At 42.1% G+C, this 22,097-nt stretch overlaps 1 protein-coding gene across 2 annotated transcripts in view; it reads right to left on the bottom strand.

The window, feature by feature from the left end:
- The window catches only part of DUSP16 (dual specificity phosphatase 16), a 138,697-nt gene extending 126,294 nt beyond the window's left edge, over positions 1-12,403 (bottom strand). For both annotated transcript variants that reach the window (XM_033952204.1, XM_033952203.1), the window contains exon 1: positions 12,219-12,403. The gene's annotated coding sequence lies outside the window, so the exon portion shown is untranslated. The remainder of the gene's footprint in view (positions 1-12,218) is intronic.
- Positions 12,404-22,097: the final 9,694 nt, after the last annotated feature.

Genomic DNA, 22,097 nt, shown 5'->3' with positions numbered 1-22,097 from the left:
CTGGAAAATCTCACACCAAGAGCTCCAGCCTATTCTCTGTAACTTTCTGCTCCTTAAGGTAATGAATCATCTTTTGAGGGACAGTATTTCCACATGGGTTATGTTTTTGCACATATTATGACAGTAATAAACCTAACTCCTAAGCCAGGGTATGTGGAGTATGATCTCCTCTTTCATATTTAATGTTAATGTTCACTGTAGTACATGTACTTGCATTGTTCCAAAGATAGCTTCTTTCTGGAGTTCATAAGATGTTACATATATGGCCTCTTCAGGAAAAAGTAGAGCTCCTTTCTGCAAAGGCCGCCTTCTCTTTCCTCATGGTGAAAAGCAAAAAAAGGCTTATTCAAATCCTAGGGGTGGGAGAGGGGAGAGAGCAGGCGGCAAGTAGAAAGCCAGCTCCCAGCAGTTTGAGTTGTTTGGGGAGCTGCATTTTTCATAACTCAGCAAAAGCAAATGTAGTGTATTACAAGATACAAGTACAGTACATATCCACAAATACATAAGACAGGTGCTAGGGTGGTCACACTTGCTAAGGCCAAAAAAACAAATCACAAACTAGTTCATTAAGAAATGCATGGGGGTCCCTCCTTTCTCCATTTCTGCATTTATTGCTTCTTTTTAAACTCATTATATTTTTTTTTTTGAGGGGGGGGGGCAGGGGGATTGTTGGAGAGGAGTGTTAGAAGTGGGAACTCCTATTAACTGAGTTCAATGTCTTTTCACCCCTGGCCTGTGGGCAGTAGCGTACCAAAGCAGGAAGGTGGGGATGGCCTACACCAGGTGCAGGGTTGGGGGTGCTGGAGCAAAAATTAGGCTGCAGTGCGCTGGCCCCTGCCTTCTCTGTGGAATTAACCTCCTGTTTCTGGTCAGGGATTGGCAAAGTCGACAGCTATTCACATGTGGACCTTCTGTGTGGAAGACTGCTAATGTCTCACCAATTTTGAAGAGTTCATCTGCTGATAAGTCCTTACTGGAAAGTTTTCGTCCAATTTCTAATCTTTGCATAGTCTCAAAAATTGTTGGGAAAGTAATCTTTAATCAGCTTTCAGAGCACGTAAATAAACTTTTTATTTTGCATCCCTGGCAAACTGGATTCCGAACACATCACAGTATTGTCTCGGATTGACTATTTTAATTCAATATATTGTGGTATTTTTTTCTGTTAGTTTGCATCGACTTCAAACATTACAAAATTCTGCAGCAAGATTTCTTTGTAAGGCTAAATTCTATGATCATGTTACTCCATTATTAATTTGGTTGCATTGGCTTCAAGTACAGTATATGTGTATTTTTAAAATACTCTGTCTTACCTTTAAAGTTTTACATACAGGTCAAACACTATATTTAGCTTCTATTACTATTCTCTTGATTCCAACAGATTAGTTTTACCATCACCTAGATTGGCTCATTACGAATCTACATCTACATTACATTACATTACATTAGTGACTTCAATTCCGCCTATACCTTGTAGTTCAAGGCGGATTACAAAAGAGCTGACTGGACATTTCCAATGACGTTACAATAGTTTTTTGGGGGTTTTTTGGTTACAAAAGAAGTAAGAAAGCTGGATAAATTCCGGAAGAACTAGCAATTGGATAGTAAGATGACTGTACATTTCTAGGTAATATAACAAATAGGTTACAGTTAGGTTACAATTAAGATTACATTAGTTGTAGTGACGGCCCTTCTTGAGGCGCTCTCGCTAAGGCGAGCACCTTTGCCGCTCACCTTCACCGCGCGCCAAATGGCTGCGCGCCGTTGGCAACTCCCCTTTTAAGGGGGAGTTCGGATGATGACTCTCCGATGTGGTGGGGGTGGGCGGAGCTTACTCTCGCCGCTGCCCCTGGCTTCCTGCTCCTCTTTGTCTCCTCTCTCGGCTCCTTTCTTGCTTTTACTGTCCTCCTTCTGTCTCCCCCTTCTGCCTGCTCGCTCTTGCTAGTTCCTCCTAGCTCTTTCTATCTCTGCACCGCGTGCGCCCTGGCTCCTCCCATTTTTAGTAGTAGTTAGTTATGAGATTTTTAATAAATTTAAGGAAAGTTAAGGAAATTTTATAAAATATTAAAACATTAAAATATTAATATACTAAAACTTGATGAATTGTTTAAGAGTTAGGTTAGATTAAATAAGAAGATATTAATAAGAAAGTAATTAATTTATTAATAAAGTAATGAAGTAATAGAATTGATAAATAATGGTAGGAAGGACGGGTTCAAGCCTATGATGTCATCAGGAGAAAAATTTTTTTTCTTCTCTTGGAAGAATTTCCAGTATGAGATAAATTGCTCCGCTTTCTGAGGCTTGTTCCTGTCAGTATCACTTGTTTTAAGAAAGTGCTACAATTTAAGTTGTTCTTTGAATGGTTCTGTCTTTTTATACTTAACTATTTGATTAACCATTTAGTTCTATAGATTGATTGTTGTAGCCATGGCTCCGAGTGTGGCTAATTTGTACATAACCTATTTTGAAAAAGAACATCTCTACAATTCGGACTGGTTCCGTTACATTAAAATTTGCTTACGGTACACTGATGATGTTTTTCTAATTTGGACACACACTGAAGATTCTTTAACTCAATTCCTGCAGTTGATCAATACCTTGGACTTGAATCTTAAATTTTCCATTACTTTTGACAACTACAAGATATCATTTTTAGATGTCATGGTCATTAAGCAACCTCTGGATTTGGTAACTACAATTTTTAGGAAAGAAGTAGACACTAACAACTACTTAAGATTTAACAGCAGCTGGAGCCTAACTAAGATGGCGACCTGAAGAACTCGGAGGAACGCCGTCGGGTCTGTGGATTAAAAATGGTTAAACGAAAGTCCAAGACCCGGGTTTTCCCTTCGGAGCCCGGGTCTGGAGGAAATTTACCTGGCCCGATGGATTTTTTCGTCGAGCGACGCCCGGGTGGAGAGCCGGAGGAGAGAGCCTTGGCTGGAGGCGCGAGTTTGACGGTGAACTCGGGAACCTCCTTTGAGGCAGTCAGCTTCTCCCCGGAGGAGCGCAGCACGCCAGTGCAGCCACGCCCATGTTCGTCGCCGAGTGCGACGGGAGAGGCAAGTGAGGCGGCAGACTCGGAGGACAGTGAAGTGGGAGAAGACCAAGACCAGGATGTCCAGAACGTCCTGACCGCCGGAGGAATACAACGGCCACAGCGTGAGTTTGCAAGTTTGCTAGGGGACCAGCAGAGTCAATCTCCAGAACAGCAAATTTCAGGTACTGTGAAAATTAAACCATTTGCAATAGTACCCTTGAAAAAACCAGCGGTGATAGATCTAAATTCAATATGGGAAGCTATTTCCGAATTGCAGACCTCACTGGGAACACAGATGCAAAACTTAACTTCTTATTGCTCTGGGATATTACTGGACACAAAAAAATTACACCAAAGAGTTGATAAAATGGAGGTAGATATCCTTCAATATAGACAAAATTTAGACACTTTGACTGTGCAAAATCAGCTATTAATGAAAGATAATGGGAATTTAAACTTGAAATGCTGGAGAACGCGTCAAGAAATAAAAATTTGAGGTTAATTAATTTTCCTAAATTGCAATTGGTTTCACCACTTGACCTGTTCAAAAAGTATCTCACTGAAGTTTTGAAAATACCACAAACATCTTACCCACCAGTGGTTAGAATTTATTATCTTCCAATTGGAAAGAAGAAAATAGCTGAAGAACAACAGGATCCTGTGGAAGGAACTTTGGACGTACTAGATTTGACTAATATTTTAGAAAGATCAGATTCTGAACAGATGACTGTGGCTACGCTTTTTGTTCAACTAACATTGGAATCTGATAGGGATTGGTTGTTGAAAATGTTTTTCAAATTTAAAGATATAGAATTTATGAAGAATAAAATTAGAATGTATCCAGATGTATCTAGAGTAACCCAGAAAAAGAGGAAGCAATTCCTAATTCTCCGACCCCAGGTGTTAAAATTGGGGGCAACGTTTGTACTTAGATTTCCATGTAAATGTATAGTTAATTTCCAGGGAACTAGATATGTGTTTTTTGAATCTTCACAATTGTCAAGATTTATTTCAGCTAAAGAGGTTTCTACTGCTGTTAACCCTAGCAACTTGCAACTAATGAAGCTTCTTAAAGGGTAGGGACCTAGGTGTGATTCAGGTCTACTCATTGTTTACCCAAGAATGTATAGAGAATTATAATTATACCGATTTTTCTTAAGCTCACTCCTCAATATTGTGGACTAAATAACAGTACAATTGAAAATGTTATTTAATGATTTAATTATATTTTACTTTTAGCTAATTTGAAATGTAACTGTTAAAATGTTGATTTTTGTTGATTATGAAAATGAAAATTAATAAATATTAAAATGATAAAAAAGATTTAACAGCTGTCATCCTACATGGCTGAAGGAATCTTTACCCATCAGCCAGTTTCTTCGGATCAAAGATTTTAAGAAGCAAGCCAATATTATGTACAACCGCTACATACAGCGTGGATATTCCCACACTGTATTGAATAGAGCGTACTTGCGGGCTTTATATGCCAACAGAGATCTCCTCCTTCAAAGTAATACAAGAGAGGAAGAAGATAAAGTGGTTTGTGCCCTCAATTTTTTAGATCAAACCCGTCATTGCCAGCAGTATAAAACGTCACTGGCATATACTGAAACTATCTCCTGCCTTCTCCCTGCATTGTTTATTCTAGACCACGTAACATTGCAGATTATCTCATATTATTCCACCTTTACTTCTATACCTCATGTTACTAGAGCTGAAGGACTACACTCTCCTTGTGGCAGATGTGAAATATGCAGTTCTTCCTTAACTTGCTCTCAGTGGACGAATCCAGGGACTTCTGTTACATATATTTTACAAGCTCACACGAACTGTAGATCCAGTTGGGTTATCTACGTGATCATTTACCTGGGATGTACCACACGCCAGATACGTACCCGACTTACGGAATACAAAGCCTCATTCATACAGGACTTCCTACAGCTCCTCTTGTTTCACATTGTCAACAATTTCTTTTTTTAATTATTTATTTATAACTTCAAATAAAATTCACAAGAATACATCTTGCTGCATAAAACACAGAGAAGGAAAATTATTCAAAAAAGAAATCTCTTATAATATAACCAAATCTTAATCCCCTTTCTTAGACCACAATAACAGTCCCTGATGCCACTGCAACCAACATTTCCCGCCTTCCCCGATTACCAGTTTTTCACTTTTACTTGTTTCTCTGACAGATGCAGATGATGACAAAGCTATGGACTGACAGGACCGCTGTGAGGCATTAAGCATCTGCGTATGTCTGCAATATTTGAGATAACAGGTAAAGCACTGGATACACCAGGTAACAGGTAATGGTAACACCATTTATGTGGATCAGTTAAGGCAGGGGTGTCCAATGTCGGTCCTCGAGGGCCGCAATCCAGTCGGGTTTTCAGGATTTCCCCAATGAATATGCATGAGATCTATTAGCATACAATGAAAGCAGTGCATGCAAATAGACCTTATGTATATTCATTGGGGAAATCCCTTTCTCCCATCCCCCTGTGAAGAAGCACCCCACTGACTGAGACCTGACATACCTCCAGGCCTCCCAAAGCAGCAGCAGAGTGGAAGTGGCTGGCCCTGAAGAGGCAGTGCTGTAAATAGGCTGCATGTGGCCTGCCCTACAAGGGCTTCCCTCTGCCGTGTCATCAGTGATGCAACAGAAGGAAGGACCCAGTGGGGCAGGCCGCAAGCAGCCCGTTCAGGGTGCTGTCTCTGCTGACTGGCTGCTGCTGCTGGTTTAGGAGGCCCGGTGGTATGTCATGTCTCACTGGGAGGGGGTTGTTGGTCACTGAATCAGTGACTGATTTTTTCAAACAACGAATCGATTTGAACCAATTCACTGAAGTGAATCGGGCAGTACTAGAAACGTTGGTTTCTACCTGACAAGACGCAGCGAGTCCCGGAAACCTGCAAAAAGCACAATGTCAGCTGCAGAAATCCTGAGAGAACATGTAACCTAGCTCCATGGGGAGAACATCTTTATACTGAGGAGTGTGTGGCTCAGTGGTTGGATCTACAGCCTCAGCACCCTGGGGTTGTGGGTTCAAACCCCGTGCTGCTCCTTGTGACCCTGGGCAAGTCACGTAATCCTCCATAGCCCCAGGTACGTTAGATAGATTGTGAGCCCATCGGGACAGAGAGGGAAAATGCTTGAGTACCTGATTGTAAAAACCGCTTAGATAACCTTGATAGGCGGTATATAAAAATCCTAATATACCCACCAGAGACTTTGCCATTCTATGGAAAAAGAGAGCAACAGACTTTCACAAAAAAATTCAAATTTCTGACCAACTGACTTTCCCGCCAAAATTCAAATTGGTGGACTGCCCTGTTCCCAATCAGGTCAGTGAACCCCACTATTTACAAAATCAAACTGCAGACTTCAGAGCATACCCTGAGGAAATCCACAGCATGGTGGATGAAGCGTCGGTTTCCACCTGACAAGACGCAGCAAAACCCGGAAACCTGCAACAAGAACTAGTAAATACACTCAGTAAGTCTGTTTCTTGATTTCAATTCCTTGCAAACACTTCTGCATGCCTTTGTAATCTCTCATGTGGACTGTATACTGTGGGATTTCAGTTTCTATTCTTCACCGCCTGTATGATTGGTCTGTGCTCTCCTGTTTTGAAGCTGGCATTCTTTTCCATAACCTTAAGTTTGTTTCATTTTTATTATAAGCCACCCTAACCCGTTTACATAAATGGTGGGATATCAAATTACTATAAACATAAACAAAACACACAGACACCTACTTGACCATCACACATAGGCAATCTGTTATAGCACCATCTTTATGTGCATTTTGCAATATGAAGCCAAAGTTATGACAGCTTGCTTGTCACAGTACAGTCAGCAAGAAGCATAGCACCAGAAGCAGGGCAAAAAAAGATTAAGAACCAAGGAGTAAATGAACCTCACAGAAATGAGTGAGCCAGGCAAGGTCATTCAAATAGAGACAATTTCCCAGGTGATTTCAAATAAAGGCTGATAGTGCTGTTATCTAATACAAGGCTGGTTTCACTTGAACTGGAAGCCCCAGAAGTGCAGGTAGAAACTGCAGGCCAAAAATACAAAAGAAAATTCAAGTTGGATGCATTCCTGGAAGTTAATGATATTATTGATCACCAAGATTTACTGACATTCTGATGGAATGGCACTGATCCAGAAATTTGCTCCAATTACATTATTGAAAAATCTGGAATTGCTTACCCAGGACAAATAACCTCTTTAATATCTACCTCTTGTGGTTGACTTCCTGTTATCCCTCAGTACAAATAATTTGCCAATGGAGGTAATCTGAGTATTGCTGAATTTCATGAATTAGATTCTTCTTCCAATCAAAATAGCACCTAACAGTTTAATTGAAAGGACTTACTCATATGTATAGATAAACAGAGTGCACCACCACAACAATTAAGATGTATTTATTTATTGTGTTTTTAACTAGAAGTGACAACATAGAAAAAACTGTGTTCTGGTAGTCAACTAATCAGTCAGTCATAACATAATAATAATAATAATAGGAACAACTTTATTTGTAGACCGCAAATACCTCGCAGTTCAATGCGGTTAACAACAAGAGGAAAACTGTACAAGACATAATAATAATGCAACAAATTAACATTAATAATGTAATCATTGCGATAAAATTAGCATATCATTGTAGAGATTTAACAAACAAATAAGTTTTCAATGATATATAAATCAATTTTCATTAGCAGTACTTGAGAGACTCCAGTGCCATGACGACAAGGTCACAGCTGTTTACAGCAAATGGGAAGTACAATATAACATACAAATAAAAAATAAAGCCCTTAAGAAAGAGTTTAAAAAGGGCACTTCCCCTACCATCCTCCTTCCCCAGACTAAAGGTCTAACAAAGAGTTTGCAAACTCTCTTGTTGCAGAAACTTGAAACTCTTCTATATTCATTTACTGTATAGTAGTAACATTTTGAGTTTACAAAATCATCCAAAATGCCAATTTGAAAAGAACTTTAAAGTTAAGTTTTCAAAATGTTATTTATGTCTTGTATGCATATATAATATCACATCATACCATATGCTATGAGTTTCTTGGTGGGTAGAGTAGATGGACCTTATAAGTCTATCTGCTGTCATGTCTGTATTCTAATTGAGAATTCTTGATTTACAAACTCTGCCTTAGTTAACACTATAGCCAGTAAAGTCTAAACTAGTGCTGCCTGATTCGCGATTCGAATCGATTCACCGATTCGCTTCGGGTGAATCGATTCAAATTGATTTGTTTTTGTAAAAAATCGAACTCACCAATTCGTCGGGCCCCTTGCTAGAGACCCATTTGGGCTTTCCCTCTGCCATCAGAATCCTTCCATCTAATGTAACTATCGGTTTTGCAAAACCGGAAGTTACATCAGATGCAAGGACTCCAGTGGCAGAGGGAAAGCCGAGTGGACCTCTGCATGCAGAACGGCGGCAACAAGGTGATTCTTAATTGGTTGGTTGGCAGCAGATGCCTGCACCTCATCTTCCCACATGCACACTCATGCTTCCCCCGGAGCCCAGCAAACGCCCCTGATCCGCCACCTGCATGCACTGCTCTTGCTGCTGCTGCTCAGAGGCGCGTGCCTACTCTCCTGGGTCCTGCCAGCGGCTGGCCTTTCATCGGCCACTTGATGGCCAGAGCCCCGCGCACCTGCGACGCTGGGTGATGTGGTGGCACACGGGGGCTCCCGAGGAGCGGTGCGAGCGCATTGGAAGTGCTGCAGTGCAGAGACGCTTTTCACTCGGCTTTTGCAAGGCCACATCTTCTGCAGCTCACAGGAAAAGTGTCTGCTGTGCAAAGCGCCCGGAGCTCTTGGTAGGTGCCACAATGCATGAGTGTTGCCCTCTGCCAGCCAAATACTGGGCTTCTGTGTTGGGAGTCAGAGCTAGGGGGAGAGGGGAGATGGGAGATGTACTTGGAGTTGGTGGACTGGAGAAGGAGAGATGTGGAAAAGATGGAGGGGAGAAGATGGATGGTGGAGGGGGGAGATGGACTTGGGTAGATCATGAAGAAGGGGGATGGACTTGGGGGAGGGAGAGATGAACTTGGGGGAGAGGGGAGATGGGGAGGGAGAGGGGAAATGGGGGGAGGGCTAGAAGAAATAATGGATCTAAAAACAGGAGAGGGAGAGAGATGGTGGACAATGGGATTTAGGGAGGGAAGGAACAGAAAGGGAGAGAAGTTGTACACAAGGAATGGTGCGGAGGAGGGGGTAGAGATACTGGATAGGAGGGTAGTTGGGAAGAGAAAGGGAGAGCTGGTGGAACCTGGGGTGGTGGGGAAGGAGGGAGAGATGCTGGATGAAAGGGTAGTTGAGAAAAGGTGGATCTGGGGATGGAGGTTTAAAAAAAGGAAAAATGCCAGACCTCCAGGGGAGGAAAGGGAAACAGAAGGGGAGGACAGAGATTGAAGATGGATGGTTAGCACAAAGAAAGAAGGAGACCCTGGCAAGTGAGTTATCAGAAGACAACCAGAGCCTGGGACCAACAAGATCTGAATAATGACCAGACAACAAAACGTAGCAAAAATAATTTTATTTTCTATTTTGTGATTACAATATGTCAGATTTGAAATGTATATTCTACCAGAGGTGGTGTTAGATCGCGAACGTGAGCTAGGATTTAACAAAGAGAGGAAAAGTCTTTTTTGTTTATTTTGTTTACACCACAGCGCCAGTGTGGGTAGGAGAGGGCAAAGGGGGTGAAGAGGCTATAAAAGGGGTGAAGAGGCTATACAATAAACCTACCATGATGTTTGAAAAACAAAAACACCCATTTGGGCAGGAAAATCGAATTGAAAAATCGATTCAATAGGCCGAATCAAATCAAAATATTTTTTCCTGAATCAGGCAGCACTAGTCTGAACAGTATCCAAGAAGAATATGCTAAAAAAAACATTACTAATCTGGTCATGGAATCAGCTACTGTTTCATCCACCGGTAATTTCTTGTTTGAATGTTTTTATATGAAATGTGGTATATCAAATGCCTGAAGAATATATTAAAAGCCATATATATACACACATACATGCATAAATAGAATTTATCAAGGATGTGGTAATCCCGCTTGTAAGTAACTATGATAAAGAGGTAGAGATTCAAAGAGGGCAGGAGAGACTCCTGCATTCTTAAACCTCAATCAGTGGACTAGCAGGGAATATTCAGTGGCACTAAACCAGGTAGTATCACTGAAAATTCCCTCCAAGTGCTGTAGCACTGTTGGGTTAATGCCAGGCCATCCGTGGGTGGAGTGAGGGCAGACCTTTATGATATGTGGGCTCCAGCAATATCCAGTGCTGGTGCTCACACACTTAACTGGACAAACAGGACCACACAAGATGTGGTTCTATTTTTGCCTGGTTAGGTAAAGTATGTGGGTGGTCTACTACAGCGTGTTGATCAATGACGATCCCAGTTCGCAGAAGTTATACTACTTCGCTGGCGTTCTGAAGATCCAGCTGAAGTTGAACCAACAGTTGCACTAGTACTGTATTAGGTGGATTTAATAGCACACACTGTGTTTAGGTTTATGTTGAAGCAGCACTGAGTAAAGAAGGGTAAGATTTTGTTGTACAAAATGGCACATATACAAACGAATAAAAGGCGCTATCAGCTGGCATCCGCATAATTTCCAGTTCCTCAAAGGGCCCAGATCTTCAGTTCCAGTGCCCATTCATTGCCTGGTATTAAATTTACGGATCTAATTCAGCCTGAGGTTGTCAACAGCTTTGAAACTGCTAACACAGCTGAATATCATCCAGAATAGTTTCACCGATAATCCCTAGGAACGGGGAAACAAAATTAAGCCCAGTTTCTTTATAGCTACTACTATTACACTGTAAACCCAATAATGTTTAAAAGAGGTTTATATACCACCCTTTGCATAACCAACGATTGGGTTCAAGATATTTGCCTGCATTATAAATGAATCCATGTTATATCTGGTCTATAGTAATATATAATAACAAACAAACAAAAAATAGTCCAATCCAACCACATTATGAGCATTCCAGCAATATATATTGCTTTATAGTGTATGTTGTGCTTGTAAAGTGCTCAGTGGAGCTTAGACTAGGCAGGCAGACAACAGGAATAGATAGATGACATGATACAATACCTTTATAAACATCAAATGAGCAAAACCAGGCAACATATGGTGAACTGCCTAAAATAACACATATTGAAAATACCAAGCATCCAGGCCAAAAAGTTGCCTTCTCCCACTTTAGGGCCAGCCCCTAGTGTCACTTTAAAGAGGTACTACTGGCACTTTTGCCCAGTAATCCCCACCCCTCTACTCTCATATTCCAATCCTGCCCATAGGCACTAAAATCTGAAATCAAGTCCTGAAACTAAGGAGAGCTCCTAAGCCTAGAATCGTTGTCTGGAACTGCACATCATCCCTATTCACTATATGTATGCGCCACACACGGCAGATGCTACTACAAGTGCGCTACACAAAGCCCGAAACAGTTTCGGTTTGAAGGCATAGAAAGAAGAGCGTTAGAAACAGAAAGCAAGATTTTTAAAGGAAGGCGACAGGGAGACAAGGTACAAGATACCATCCTGACCTAAGGACTAGAGAATGACACGGTGACAAAATTATTCACCCTCCCCGCGGATAACCGCGGGAAACAAATCCCATGTCATTTTCTAGTGTCTATTTCAACCTCAGTCCTTCTACACCAGCATTCTTCAAAGCAAAGCTTGCGGGTCAGTGGTTGTGCCCAATTATACTCCGATTCTTCCCTCTCTCCTTAAACAATGACATGAAGATGGTTTTCCGCGGTTATCCGCGGGGACGGGGACGGTGATGAATTTTGTCACCGTGTCATTCTCCACTAAGGACCAAGGCTTTAACATCCAGAGGCCAGCAAAACTAGTGAAAAATACGTTGTCAGTCAAATAAAACAGCCTCATCTTTTGGATTGTTCGTTTTATATTTATGACCCTTTAGTGTGGCAACCACACGACTTGAAACAAGAGTCCTCATCGCCAGGTCAAGGCATGAAACTACAAGACCCACCTGCCACAAAATGGGTAAAAAACAGGATCTGTGCGAAAGGCGCTTCGGGTCCAGCCTGCCAACAGGGAGGAGAGCAGGCCCCGAGGACAAAGTCCCAGCTCCGGCCCCTGCGTCGCTTACCTGAGCCCCCAGCGACTCGGTGGCTGCTCCGCGTTCGGCCTCGGTCCCGGCTCTCGTGTCGCCGCTTCTTTCCGGCGGTCAGAGAGAGAAGCAACTTGGCAAACTTCAGCGAGAACTTCACGAGACAAACGCGGGAAGTTTTCAAAAAGGGGGGGGGGAGGGAGGAAACCCCGCAAGTTTAAAAAAATATCTATTAAAAAAAAATCGTACAAGGAAAAAGAAATGGGGGAGGGGGGAGGGGGCTCGTTAGAAGCGCGAGAGAAGACAGCGCTGGTGAGGAAACTTCAAGCGAGGGATGAGGTCATCGGGGTAAAAATAGCACGGTGACGTCACTGGAAACCAATCCCTGGGAATGAACTGAGCGCGCGTGGGGGAGCTGCAGAGCCCCGCCTCCTGCCCGCAAGCCCCGCCCCCCCTCCGCGCTCCGTGGTTTTAACTTTATGGGCGAAATAGCCTGTGTTCAAGGACTGCTCTGCCAGCTAGCTCCCTCCCTCGGCTTGCTTTTCGCAGATGGCATTATAAGCTCCCAGGCTTCTCTGTCCCTTTCTTTCTTTCCTTCCTTCCTTCTCAGATTTTCCAAGGCTTTTTCTTTCCGAGAGGACTACGCGTTGTTAACCCTTAATAAAAAAAAAAAAAGTTCGTGCCCCCATTGTAGGGCTACTCTGACCTAGACTCTACAGCAGGGGGTGTCAAAGTCCCTCCTCAAGGGCCGTAATCCAGTCGGGTTTTCAGGATTTCCCCAATGAATATGCATTGAAAGCAGTGCACGCACATAGATCTCATGCATATTCATTGGGGAAATCCTGAAAACCCGACTGGATTCCGGCCCTCGAGGATCGGAGTTGCCCATCCCTGACATAGACACTCTAATCCAGGGGTCTCAAAGTCCCTCCTTGAGGGCTGCAATCCAGTCGGGTTTTCAGGATTTCCCCAATGAATATGCATTGAAAGCAGTGCACGCACATAGATCTCATGCATATTCATTGGGGAAATCCTGAAAACCCGACTGGATTCCGGCCCTCGAGGACCGACTTTGACACCTGTGCTCTACAGGTACCAAACACACGTTTCCTTTATTCTGCAATAAAAGATGTTCTGAAGAAGATGTTGCCAGAGGCGTACAGTAGAAAAAAAAAATAAGGGACTTGGCTTATTTAAGTAATTCATTTCTCAAATAACCCTGTAACGCATAAGCTGAATGGTCTGCAATTTCTGTATTAAAAATGAAGCGTTGAAAACTGTAAAATGAATCGAAGCAATGGCTAAAACTCTTGTGCCGTTTACATATAGGCCAATATTTGAAACCTCTTAGGAGACAGGGGAGGGGGGGAAGAGTGAGAGAGATATCTTAATCTTCTATGTATTGGAGGATAAAACAAATGGTAAAACCTTTAGACCAATACAAAAAGAGTTGGTAATTCTGCAGCTGGCTGCTAATGCCCAGGTAAATATTATGGGTGGAAGCGATTAAAATTCCCCATGTGCCTCTTGATATGTTCTCTAACATTCTATCTGGGACATTGTTTTGAGGAATCCAGTTATCTAGCTTTGTTTACTCCTCTCTGACTAGATAATACAGTGTTGTATTTAAAAGCCATTAAGAGACATTTTTAGAGGTGAGAGATATCTTAACTTATTAAAATCCAAGTATTCAAGGAGGTAAGATGTGGGGGAATGGGGCTGATTGGGTCTGGATGACGATGACATAACTACCCCCCCCCTCCCCTTTTATCAAGCTGCGCATGGGCTGGCAAAGTAAGTGCTCCGATGCTCATAGGAATTCTATGAGCATCACTGATGAGCATTTACTGAGCTGGCTTGCGCTAAAAACCTCTAGCGCAGCTTGATAAAAGGGGCTTTAAGTGCTTCCAGATCTTGGTAATAGAAGCAACCTTGTTTTGCTGCATTCGTTTGTTGTTCTTGTATTTTAAATGTTTTGTAATTTCTATCAATCTCTACATGTGTTCCTAATATGAAAGCAAAATTGTGAAAATTGATCAAAATCATTATAAGCACACCTGTTTATAGCCCCCTTTTATCAAGCTGCTTTAGGGCTTTTTTTTTGTTTTTTAAATCACACGTATGTACATTCGGGTGCATTAGGTATTTCCTTGACCCTAGACAGCTACTAGTCTGAGGGGTCTTTTTACTAAGCTGCAGTATGGTTTACGGTTTAAGTTTTAAATGTATTTGATATACCGCTATTCCTAATAAATAAGATAGTGGTTCACAAATTAAGGGCCCCTTTTACAAAGCTGCAGTAGTAGAGTAGAATGGGTACAAGTGGATCGATTTTTCACTCCGTCAAAAATTACAGAGACTAGGGGACACTCGATGAAGTTACAGGGGAATACTTTTAAAACCAATAGGAGGAATTTTTCACTCACAGCATAGTTAAGCTCTGGTCCGAAGACCTCCTGTTTTGTGGGAGGCCGTCCCTTGAAAATTTACTGAAGTAGAACGCCTTTACGTGTCTGACTTTGAAGAAACATATATTTACACGTCCCCATATGTTACCGAGATTTATGTGTGGAAACGTTACATAGATGATATTTTTTTGATATGGGACTAGCACCTTAGAAGCATTTCACCAGTTTTTACAGTGGCTCAACACATGTAATCCGCATTTACAATTCACTTCAGTCATCTCTGGCACTCAAATTGCTTTTTTGGACATTCATATCTCCTTAAATCAAGGTGGTTTTGAAACCTCTATATATCGCAAACATACAGACAGAAATAATTTACTTCATTATGACAGTTACCATCCTCGACATTTGAGGAACAACTTACCTGTGGGTCAATTTTTGAGACTCAGGCGATTGTGCAGCAGTAAAGAAGAATACAAAACTCGGTCAGTTGACATGTGGCAACGGTTTAAGGACCGCGGGTACCCCCATGGTACCATCAAAAAGGCCTACAAGCGGGCCCTTTATGCTCATCGTTCTTACCTGTTACAACACACCCCCGATCAACCAGAAGCTCAGATGGTATGCACGCTTCCATATTCATATAAGGCGTTTGACATCAAGAAGATCATAAATAAATACTGGCATATTCTCCAAGTGCACCCGAGTCTCATGCAACCTCCTCTTTTTGCATACTCCAGAGGTAGAAATCTACGGGACCATATGTCCACCTCTCATTTTGTTAGTATGCCAATCAGCACTACGATGCAACCTAAAGGTCATTTTAAATGTGGACACTGTACTATCTGTGCTCATGCTCTTGAAACTACCGTATTTGCCGGCGTATAAAACGACTTTTCAGTACCTTAAAATCCTCCCCAAAGTCGGGGGTCGTCTTATACGCCGGGTACTGTTTACATGCAGTGGCGTACCAAGGGGGGGGCGGAGGGGGCGGTGCGCCCCGGGTGCCAGCCCTAAGGGGGTGATCCCGGCCTTGCCGTTCAGTCCCCCGCCACCCCAGAAGGACCGCTCGCCCCACTGACCTTCCTGCACCACCTGTGAAGCAGCCCGCAGCAGGATCGCGAAGTCAGCGTCAGCGATCCCTGCGCTGCTTCCTGCGCCGCGATCCCGCCCCTTCTCTGATGTCAGAGGAGGGGCGGGACCGTGGCGCAGGAAGCAGCGCAGGGATCGCTGACGCTGACTTCGCGATCCTACTGCGGCTGCTTCATAGGTGGTGCAGGAAGGTCAATGGGGCGAGCGGTCCTTCGGGGTGGGTCGGGGCATCAGGCCTTCAGGGTGGGGCGGGCGGGCAGGCAGGCAGGCTTTCAAGGGGGAGGGGGTGACAGGCAGGCAGGCAGGCCTTCAAGGGGGAAAGGCCTTCAAGGGGGGAAAGGCAGGCAGGCAGGCCTTCAAGGGGGAGACAGGCCTATAAGGGGGGGACAGGCCTACAAGGGGGGGGACAGGCCTTCGGGGGGGTGCAGGCCTTCGGGGGGTGCAGACCTTCAAGGGGGGGACAGGCAGGCAGAAGGTTGTGCAGAAGGTGTGCGGAAGAAGGGGTAGTCTTATACAGCGAGTATATAACAAACTCTATATTTTAACTGTAAAAGTTGGGGGGTCGTCTTATACGCCCAGTCGTCTTATACGCCGGCAAATACGGTACTTGTATCTACCATCCTAGTTTACTGAAGACGCACACTTTACAACAATATACAGATTGTGACACCCAGGGGGTCGTGTATATGATTATGGGCCCATGCAAATTGTTTTACATAGGACACACCACTAGAAGTATTAAGACACGCGTCATCGAACATTTGAGCAAAATTAGAAGGGGGACATGGGAGCCCCTCTAGTTCAACACTGGCATGCTATCCCTCACCAGTTACAGGATTTACAGTTTGTTGTTTTAGAAGTGGCCCATTTAAATAGAGGAGGCAATGTCCAAGCTTGGTTGTGGAAACATGAACCAAGATGGATATTTCATTGGCAGACTGTCACCCCTGCTGGGTTAAATAAAGAAGTGGAGCGGTGGGCGTTTCTTCATTAGGTGATTGACATTTCTTCCTTTACATAAATACCGGGTGCTCAGCTGAGCGCTTACGTCACAGGAAATGAAAAAATATTTCTACAGATCAGGTATCCCGCCGACATCGTCGAGAACTTAGTGGGTTATCAGCTCGTTTAAATGCAATTTTAGCACTTTAAGTAAATGCATCATGTTCTTTTGTTTGTTTAGGACACGTATTGAGTTGGAGTTCATAAGCAGCTGAGTGGGTTCTCTGAGGAAGCCAGGGCGGCGAAACGCATCAGAACCCAGCTGAACATCCGCTGTCTGAACTTTTAAGCTAAGTCTTTTTTTGAATTTTCACTTTTGGAGTCGTTTAAAACTTGGACAATCTTTTTCACTACATGGAATACAGACAGATATAAACATTTTCAATAAGCACTTTGAATCACCTTTTACTTTACTATGGTGCAATGATAGATTCTGTAAGAAGCTCTTTAGGGGCTTGTCCCCACATTAAGTTTTTTCATCCATCTTGGATTCTGAGCACCACTCGAATTTAAAAGGTATTTGAAGCATTATTGTTTGTTCCTCTATCAGTCATTTTGTGACTGTGTACAAGATGCAGGCAAATTTTAATATGACAAGAACACAATATATAAAACCCTTTTACCAATAAAGGGACCCGACACGGTCCGTGTTTCGGACAAACCTTCATCAGGGGTCCATGGTAAAATAGGGGGGCTAAAAAAAGCCACAAAAAATGAAGAATATCGACGGGATGCCTGTGTGTGTCAAGTTCGCCAAAAAAGTCAACAGCAGTAAAGCGTATCCTTTTTGATACCAATTACCGCTTAAGACTCTTAATTGGCTCATTAACTACTTAGATAGGACGCCTAAAGCATGCCTAACTTTAGGATGACTTAGGCGCCCTTTATAGAATCAGGGCCTAAGCCCCTAATATTTTCCCTCCCTAAATCTGCTACCATTTCAACTCACATTTTAAATTCTGAAATTTAAGAGCCTAGTGAAATTTTTTAGTTCAATAATATTTATTAACTTTGTTAAATCACAAATAACAGAACATCTCCACATCCACCAAGGCACCAACAAGAGCCAGGTTCTATACATTTATACATCAGTCTGACAAGAATCCAACAAACCCCATACTTTAAAAAACATACAGCAAACACTTCTGTTTTACTGCAGCCACTTCTTCATACGTTCGCACCAAACAGCATCCCACCATGCACAATCTGAAAGTTCAGAACTAGTATGTTCTTGGAGGAAACTCGGGACCCAGATGATAGCCATCAGAACTGGGGTTGACGGCAGTTAAAGAATAGAATGGGAATGGTGGTTGAAGTGAATTGGGGTGGAGATGGAGGTGGGTATGGAGAGAGATAGGGATATGATGAATTCCGGAAAGGCATTTAAGATCTGGTGTTAAATGATCATAATAATTACAAGTCAAAGATCTTGATGCTTTTTTGGAGTGTGTTTCTGTTTCTCTCTATGCTTATTTTTATCTCTATTTTGTTTACTTTAATTATTATTTAAATTCTATCTTTGAATTATTTATTCATTACTTGTTGGAATATTTCATTTCTATCTCTATCTCTACCTCTGTCTTTTCATTTTTATTTTTCATACTGTTTCTTCAGGTACTTTAGTTAGATTGTGAGCCTTTGGGACAGTTAGGGAATTTCCAAGTACCTATCTTATTTATTTAGTTTTTATTTATTGTATCTTTAATGCATCATTTTTGTAAACCGCTTAGAAACCTCACGGTTATTAGCAGTATAAAAGAATTAAATTAAATTAAATTATTCTTCCAACAAGTTAAAATTTGCTGAAACGAAAGAATGGATTGAAGTTTTTCGCCTCCTTGCCTATTTTTTCCTCATAGTCTCTTTTGGCCCTTCTTATCACTTTGTGGCACCTGCTTTGATGTTGTTTGTGCTTTTTCCAGTTTTCTTCCGTTTTTGACCTTTTTCATTCCTTAAATGAAGTCTTCTTGTCTCTGATCGCTTCCTTCACAGCTACAGTGAGTCAAGACAGAAAAAGTACAGGCAATAATAGTATAAAACTAAACTTTTTCACATGTAAAAAGGATGAATACATAAATAATAATACAAGATTTGCAGCCCCTAGAGATTCAAAACTACCGTACATGCTGTATATCTTTAAAAGCCATAAACAAAGTACCAATCTAAAGGGTACTGTACTTAAAACAACAAGCACGTTCATAAAATACTACATCTAAACATATTAGATACATAAAAGACATATAAAACTTAAAATATTCAAACTTGCTTTTGGTGTGTAAAGCAAAAAGCATATTCATAAAATATTGCATATTAGCGTATCAGATACATAAATAAAGTAACCATATATATAGATAATATGAGACATATTCCCAGCATTCCATTGGATAGATCAATCTACCTGCTTTTAAATATCAGCAGCAGTGGGAGAACAACTGCTTTTACACCTAAGCAGCATTGGGACCAACCGCAACTACCAAGAGCCCATAGACCAGATCATGACAGGAGTGTGAGCTCCACACCTCCTGCAGTCCGCTAGGAAGATCAACTGCTTTAACACCTAAGTAGCAGCAAGACCAGCTGCCTATAATAGGAGCCCTTGCCCCGATCCAACCAGGCATGTGAGCTCCTCCCCCTATATCCCGTTTAAGAGATCAATCTACCTGCTTTAAATATCAGCAGCAGTAGAAAAACAACTGCTTTTACATACAAGCAGCAGCGAGACCTACCGCAACCACCAAGAGCCCACAGACCCGATCCTGCCAGGAGTGTGAACTCCTCCCCCTGCAGTCCATTGGAGAGATCAATCTGCCTGCTTTTAAATATCAGCAGCAGTGGAGATCAACTACTTTTACACCTAAGCAGCAACAAGACCAGCCACAACCACCGAGAGCACACAGACCCGATCCTACCAAGAGTGTGAACTCTTCCCCCCATGCAATCCGCTAAGAAGATCGACTGTCGGCTCCGGGCGGCTTTCCCGCAGAGGAGAGAATCCTGCATTCACCGTGGGCCTCATCTGGGGCAGCCTCCTTGGAGCGGCTGGGGCACGGGCAGTGTGTCTGGGAGGGAATGCATGGATGGGAGAACATCGCAGGGGAGGAGACATAGGCATCCTGGGACTGTCTGCCAAGTCTCTTCCCTGAAGAAGCCCTTTCTGGAAACGTCAATCGCTCCTCCTAAACTTACTTGCTCCACTTCATCACTGACGCTGAAACCGTGGATTGAAGACAAAGTTTTATTTTATTTTCTTTCCAGCTTATGATTTATCTTTAATCTTATCTATTGTTTTGCCTTTTGTCTTTGTTTTGTTCTATTTCTATCATTTAAATTTCTCCAGAATTCTACTGTTCAACGGCTCCCCCTTCTGCTTCTATTCCTTTCTCTCCTCTCTTCTACCTTCCAAAGTATTTAGCTGTCTTGTTAAAATGTTTATTTTATTTTTATTTTTCCTCTAACTCTACTTTTCACTTCTCTATTACCCTCCAGGTACTTTAGTTAGATTGTGAGCCTTCGGGACAGTAAGGGAATTTTTCAAGTACCTTTCTTATTTCTAATCTTAATGTATATTTTCTGTAAACCGCTTAGAACCTAACGGATGTAGCGGTATATAAGAAATAAATTACATTACATTACATTACATATAAACCTTAAAATATTCAAACATTACATTTGGTAGAAAACAAATTAATTACCTTGGCCACATAGCTAGTGGCGTTGATAATGGGCTGATATCCTGCAGATCTAATGCTATATAATTTGAGCTTTTTGTACTTTGTTTTTGCCTTTTAAAAGATATACAGAATACAGTTTTGAATCTCTAGGGGCTGCAAATCTTGTATTATTATTTATGTATTCATCCTTTTTACATGTGAAAAAGTTTAGTTTTATACTGTTATTACCTGTACTTTTTATGTCTTTCAGTTATATGTTTGCTCATTATTTTATTTTACTTGCACATTTTTAAAATTTATTTATTTGTATTATAACCTGGTTATAGACTCCTGAAGAAGGTATAGTCCACTATACCAAAATGTTTGCAGTGAAGAATTGTTCTCTGCAGAATTGTACCTCTTCTTTCCATCAATAAAGATTTCATTTTGAAACATCCTAATTGACCCACTTGTTTCTACTTTATTCTACTGTTAACCCCAGTTATTAGTACACTTCTCCCTCCATATTCGCGGTTCCAGCACTTGCAATTTCGCTTATTCGTGATTTTTGGCATGCTGGCTCCTCCCCCTAAATTATATCATCCAATCACCAATAAAAATTTTGCAAACCCCAAACCCACTTACAGTCAGTGCTGGCTCTACCAAGCTTGAGAAACCGAAGCACCAAAGCCGGTTTGACACTCAGGGCCCTTGCCCATTGGGAGCGGTGGAGGGTTTCCAAAAATCCCATCCGGCCAATGGGAGTGCCTGGATGCGTCGGGTCCAGGGTTTAGGTTGCGGGTCGTGCTGTGTGCACCTTGGTGTAGTAGTTTAGTGGCAGCACAGCCGGAGTGCGGGCTGCGATGAGACGGAAAGTTGGGCTCCTCTCATTGCTGGGAATTTAAAGTGGCCGCAGCAACCCATATGTGGCTTTCACCTGGGAGGCGGTGGATTCAGGTCGCAACTCTGGCTCTCCCATGCCTTCCATGCTGGAAAAGGGCACTGAGGGCTCGGGGAAAAGATGAGACAGGAATAATGCCAACGGCAACGGCAATAATAAAACTTTGGCACCGAATGGGAATGGCACCAACTGTTGGGAAGAAGGAAGCTCGGGCTCTTCCAGTGATGAGGAGCATGGTAGGTCAGTTCAAGGGGGTAGCCTCGAATGTGCCTACTTTTTTTTTTTTTTTTTTAATATTTTTATGCCGTTGATGGCAATTTTTTTTTTTTTTAAATTTTTATTATTATACCATGATGATGAAAGTTATTCATGATTTTTCCGCCCCTATCCACCGCAAATATGGAGGGATGAGTGTAACTAGATCTCATTGCATAAAATTAGTCTTGTGGTAAAATAACACATTCTAATGTTGGCCCATATTGATATCTTTCCCCCTTAGTGTGAAGTGTTTCAGACTCTGGTAACAGAGCTAATATTGTAATGTCATTATGCTCCATTTCATCAATTTCTAAAAGCCATTCTTACCAGTGATGTCATAATGGCTTGTCAGCCCTATGCATGACTCAATTTTATTACAAATAGCAGAGATTTTGATTTCTAGAAACATTTCTCTTTTCTTTAATTAAGGGGGAAACTTATTAACATGGGCTACACTTGACATGTTTTACTGTTAACTTCAGTTATTAGTAACTAGGTCTCATTGCATAAAATGGGATCAATGCTAAAACACAAGTTAATGGCAAAAGAACACACCTTAATGGTAGCCCACATTCATAAGAACATAAGAAATGCCTCCACTGGGTCA

This window comes from Geotrypetes seraphini, chromosome 7 (assembly GCF_902459505.1).
Source record: "Geotrypetes seraphini chromosome 7, aGeoSer1.1, whole genome shotgun sequence".
Taxonomy (NCBI): Eukaryota; Metazoa; Chordata; class Amphibia; order Gymnophiona; family Dermophiidae; genus Geotrypetes; species Geotrypetes seraphini.
The sequence above is the reverse complement of the archived record's forward strand: the minus strand, read 5'-3'. Positions and strand labels throughout refer to the sequence as shown.